This window comes from Oreochromis niloticus, linkage group LG12, assembly GCF_001858045.2.
Source record: "Oreochromis niloticus isolate F11D_XX linkage group LG12, O_niloticus_UMD_NMBU, whole genome shotgun sequence".
Lineage (NCBI taxonomy): Eukaryota > Metazoa > Chordata > Actinopteri > Cichliformes > Cichlidae > Oreochromis > Oreochromis niloticus.
Genome location: NC_031977.2, coordinates 34,481,533 through 34,487,532, shown reverse-complemented (window position 1 = coordinate 34,487,532; position 6,000 = coordinate 34,481,533).

Genomic DNA, 6,000 nt, shown 5'->3' with positions numbered 1-6,000 from the left:
AAATGGTGAGTGTTTGGGCAGATGCAGCAATCTGCTGGCTGAGATGTTCCTGTATTTAGTGGAAATACACTTCACGAACACTTTAGTTTGGACTCCACATCTGGATCTGAGTACGAGGGCACCAAAACTGCATGCAAGAAATGAAAAAGATGCTTCACCCCTTGAAACTTTGAGCAAGCAGATCACTGATGGTTGAGAAGGATTTGCTCAGAAGAGAACTTCTGACATGCTTGAAGCACATCCGCTGCATTTTCCCTTCATCACAGAAGAAAACACAAACAAAGCAGGAGACGCGTCAAAGGCAGTACTCCAGAGAGTATTTCCTGCCAACACATGCACAGAAACGCACACACACACACACATGAACATGTATTTGTTTATCCCAGCAGGGGCCATGCTCTGAAGCTGTGTAGCTCATGTAGTTTCTCTGCGCCCCACAGCCGTAACAACATATGGAGCTACGTTTGCCAGCCAACACGGAGCATATCATTAAACAGCATTATTAACATCACGTACAGCAGTGGGGTGTCAATGAGAGGCACGGCTCACGCAGGCTGATTGCGCCATTAATAATTTTTTTGCCAACAATTTGTTTCATGCTGTCGCTTTGGCGTTTTTGTGTTGGAGGTTAGATGATAAATCCGCCTTATTCATCTCAAAAATGGACTAATTGGTTTTTGGTGTGTGGGAGGTTTGTATGTGTGTGTTTGTGTACTGTAGTGTTCAGCCAAAGCAGCAGGTGGAGCAGCAGGTAGTCACATCAAAGTCATTTGAATCACTTGAATGCAAACCTGCCATTTTAGCATTTTATTGGCTGATTTTGACTTTGTTCATAACAACAATCCCAGTTTGAACTCCTGTAATTACACTGTAATGAGTCCAGTTTTTAAATTACTATCTCTAGAATGTGTAGCAAAAAATTTGGTGATATCTGCACATCAGTCCTGCTCGAAACAATAGCTGCTGATACCTCAATGTCATTATAATAATAAAGTTCACAGCGCATTGTATTATTTTTGTTATCCCCATTTGTCTCCAGATCTTTGGCATGGTCTTCTAGAATAATCTTGCCGGTTCATAATGTCTTTTCACTAATCAGTGAGTAATGTCACTCTTTTATAATTCCAAAGAAATTTGCTGGAAAACGTGAAAGACACGGTGGTTAGCACTGTTGCCGCACAGCAAAAAGGTCCCGAGTTCAATTCCACCATCAGGCCGGGGTCTTTCTGTGTGGAGTTTGCATGTTCTCCCCGTGTTTGCGTGGGTTCTCCCCGGGTACTCCGGCTTCCTCCCACAGTCCAAAAACATGCACTTTGTGGGGATAGGTTAATTGAAAAATCCAAATTGCCCATAGGTGTGAATGTGAGTGTGAATGGTTGTCTGTCCCTGTGTGTTAGCCCTGCAACAGACTGGCATCCTGTCCAGGGTGTACCCTGCCTCTCGCCCTATGACAGCTGGGATAGGCTCCAGCACCCCCGCGACCCTGAAAAAGGATAAGCGGAAGCGAATGGATGGATGGATGGATGGAACGTGGAAGTTCTTTTTAAGCTGTTTGGATTCATTTTTCGATTTTGGAAATGAATGATTTAAAACAACCTAAAACCTCCAGGTGAGCAGAGTCCCTTTGTATGTGCTTTTTCGGTAAAATTATCATCTGCTCTCTTCACTTACACCAAGAAGATCTGACAAGTAACCACTTAAGTGGTGCTTAAATGACAAGTTTAAATGAGAACAGAGCGAACCCTGTCCCCAGCATGTGTGGAGTATGTATGTTTAGAGTGGATTGTAATCTATGTGGAAATGTCCGTTTGAGTCATTTGGCTCAGTGCTAACGGTCCCTTAATGGGTGGGTGAGATTGCCTCTAGACAGATGTGATAGATGAAGGCTATTACAGGGCCACCAATTACTTCAGGGTTATGGAGACAGAAACAGTAACACAATGCAGAGAGTGTGAAGACAAAAATCTTAATCACAGTCAGTGTAATTAGAAAAAATGACTGTGCTAATTGCAGCGTAATTTTTCTTAGTGATGCTGCTACAAGGTGAGCAGGACCTCGTTACAAGAAATACAAATGGACAAGAAAGCAAGTGGTAGGGTACACAAGGAGCACTCTGCAGCTGTGCATGCAGACGACTAAAATAGACCACACCTGCTTTGAAATAGAAAACAGTCTGTGCAAATCAGACTTTGTGTATAGAAGGAGTTCAAATATCTAAACAAGACACTTTTCTTCTTTTCTTTTTTTTTTTTTTAAATTAGGAGGAACTTAATAACAAAAAACTAAGACTTTTAAAGGAGGGTGTCATATTTTGTGATTTATTATCCAAATGGATACTCTGGAGGTAGACTGGATTTAACAAAGTGTTAAATATGAAACAAAAAGTCCAGAAAGCAAGGCAAAAACAAATCCACAAAAACACGCGAGCAGGAGCACAGAGGGAGGATTACACACACTCTGACAAGAAACAAGGGGAAGACATCGCTATGAATGTACACAGAGAAGTTGAAAGTGGACACAGCTGGGAAAAAACACAGGTGCATAGAATCAAGGGGATGATTCAAGGCGAAATTAAACAAAATCCAAGACACAGACGACAGCTTTTATAAAACAGTCAAATCAATAGGTAAACAGAGAAACACAGACACAATAAGGTTTAACATAAGGCAACTGACACGGTAGATGGCAACAGAAAACACTCAGGGAACAAAATCACTCTTAATACAAACACAAACTGGACTCAGAATATTAAAAAGTATACATCAGAACGAAAATGTAAACAATAAACAAGCTTAAAACTACAGACGTTCCTGGGGCCTGGGGCCTGTTCTTCGTACCTCGCTAAGCAAGTTAGCCGGATTTGAATGTTGACGATTTCGCGTGATCTTGGATCGTTCGGTTCTCCGAAGCTCATCTGGGGCTTGCTGTCATAGCAACAGATCCGTAAGCGTAAGCCTGCTCGGGAGCAGGTTTACTTTATGTAAACAGGATTAGATCGCGGCCTCTCAGGTATGTCCGCTGCAGTTATATGAAAGCAAGAGCGATATTTCGCCACTGTTTTACCATAAATAAATATTATCAATGTAACTAAAGATAATGTATTTGATTCTTTTATTGATTTCATACAGATACATACAGGTCATTTCCGAAAAAAAGGGAAATGTACTATTAATCATTCTATTACATGTAGTAGATCATGTCAGATGTAATTCATATTTTAGAGTAGTAATAGTAAATTACTACGTGCAATCAAGATGAGAGACCACGGCTAAAAAAGCGAAGGTGGATTTGGGAAGTCTGTCGCAGCCATGTCCTGTCCGTTTGTACGCGAGCAAGGAAGGTGCAAGATTGATAAGGAGAGTTTACAGAATTTAGCGTATATTGCGGGATAGACGGGATCCTTTAGCTCGGCGCGACGGTGTGCTCATAGAGAGATATCGATTCTCCCGTGAGGTTATTATTTACTTTCTCTCTCTCTCTCTCTCTCTCTCCAAATATATATATATATATATATATATATATATATATATATATATATATACTTACTGTACTGTATATACTTACTCCCGACTTACTGTGCATGCTTCAGTCACCCCTTGCATGGGAACAGGTAAAAGTGATGGAGTGTTATTCAAACTACACACATAAAAACCCACAATGTCAATAAATGTCACAGTACAAAAAGGGGTGTGACGAGGGGGTGCAGGACCACCACCTGTCTTTATTTGCTCTGCCCTTTTCTTGGTTGCTGTTATAAACAAACAGATTATTCCAGGGTCTCTTGTCATAGACTAAAAGCAATATAAGTGATAAATATTACCATTCTGTAGAATATTCTTATATTTCACTTTTACTTTTTCCCATGTTCTAGTGGGTCCTGTTGTGGCTCTAATGTGAAAGAGGATATGATGTAATATAATATAATGTGGAATGAAATAATATCACATGATATAATGTAATATCATGGATCACTTACGAGTGTAATTTGTCAGCAACTTTCTGCCAGCCCTCTCTCCTTGCTTTTGCAGCCTTTGCAGTGTTCCCCTGCGTTTTAATTAAACTCTGAAACTCCTGATATCCCTCAATCAAGAGTTCTTGGTCTGCTGCCGTGAGATACTGCGCGCGCTCCTTCGACATCTTCGCCGACCAATCACAGGGTTGCCGATCAATGTTTCTACTATCGATGCGTAGCCCCTTTTAAGCCACCCAGTGATCTCAGATTACTTCAGCCAGCTATACTAATCGTCAACAACAGGTGCGTTCGGACAACCGGATTAGCGAGCTCACGGTTAGCGCGATGATTTGATCTTGGATGTGTCATTTGATCTTGGATGTAGTAAGCGAGGTACGAAGAACATCCCCCTGGACACTAATTTCCTAGTCGACTAACCGACTAAAACTAAGAAACACTCGGATATTAAGTTACATTTGAGAACTGTTTAATGAAAAAACTATTAACAACACTTGAACACTTGAACTTGCGGCACTATTCACTCGTTACACTCAAGAAAGACAATGAAGAAAAAAAACGAAGAAAGAAGAAGAAAACAAACAAACCGATGTTAAACATTATATGAAAACATGTTTCTACAAAAGATGCTCACATATTACTAAAATATGACAAATTAACTGAAAAACTGATAAAGTGCGACTGAAAAGTGTGGCGCGTTGTGCTGCGCATAATGAACGATGCATGCTGTTCAAACATTTGTGAAAACCACAATAAAAGTTAAAATCTAAAGTAACAAATAGCAGCCATTTTCTTCTGCTTAACTGAAGTTGGGTCATGGGGGCAGCAGCGGGGAGGCTCAGACCTCCCTCTCGCCACCTCCTCCAGTTTATCTGGGGAAACATCAAGCCTTTCCCAGGCCAGTCGATAGACGTAATCTCTCCAGCGCGTCCCGGATCTAAAAACCAAAAACTACTACTAATAATAAATAATCAGTCATTTAGAATCCAAATCTAGATCCAAAGGAACAACATCAACACCCTGGATCCAAGGATGTTGACCCTTGGATCCTTGGACCCAGGAGGATGAGGGTGAGCTTCAGGACTGAAGAGCTACAACAGTGTTATTGGATTTATTATGAGACCAGAAATCGATCACTTGAGTGAGCAGTGAGGACACATTAATGAAGGCATCACCATTGAGTTCTTAGGTTTTGACCTCAGATAGAATTTCAAGTCCCCTCACATAAAAACTCTGAAGATAAAGAAGGGCATTTTGTCTGGTTGCCCTTGTGAAACACACATAGAGTCAAAACACTCAACTCCATAATTAGACAGAGGACATTGTACTTCCACAGGCTCCACAGAGACTTTGTTCATGCATCCCACCATAATGAGACATCGAAAAATAGATACTTTACACTGAGGGCTGCACTAAGGGTCACTATAAGACAAAAAATGAACATTCTGAACTGTTAAGCTGCTTACCTGGAAATAATCCCCACTCTGTGGAACTTTACCTGTCTATCCTTGTCGGCTTAACATGATAAACTCTAAACTTTGACCTCTCAACTAAACACGTGTAAACCTCAGACTGCAGAGGACAAACCTTGAGAGATGTGAAATGGGGGTGGAGGAGCAAAGGAAAAATGTTTGACAGAATAAGAGCATACCTGCGGTGCGCGAGCGTGCTAAGAACAGACGCCTGCTGCATTTCAGAGAAGCTCCGCTTTCTCAAGGTGATTTAAGCGAGAGACTGACATTTATTCTAAGAAAAAGATGAATTTCAAGTGACGTTCTCTCACCGTACTAGATAAAGAATATATGCTACGTGACCTTTGCCTTTCTTGCCGTGGTTTACAGAATAAGATGTCCTCATTGTGGCTCATGATCCTGGCTCTGTGTCCTCCTGTTTTCTCTCCTCGTTCACTCCTGTGAGAATCAAGTGTAAAACGACCATAAATATAAGCCCAAGTATTTATTGTCATATTAATGCTGAAACTTTAACAGTCCTGGACTTGAATCATCTCTCTAGATGCACCTGAAACTGTC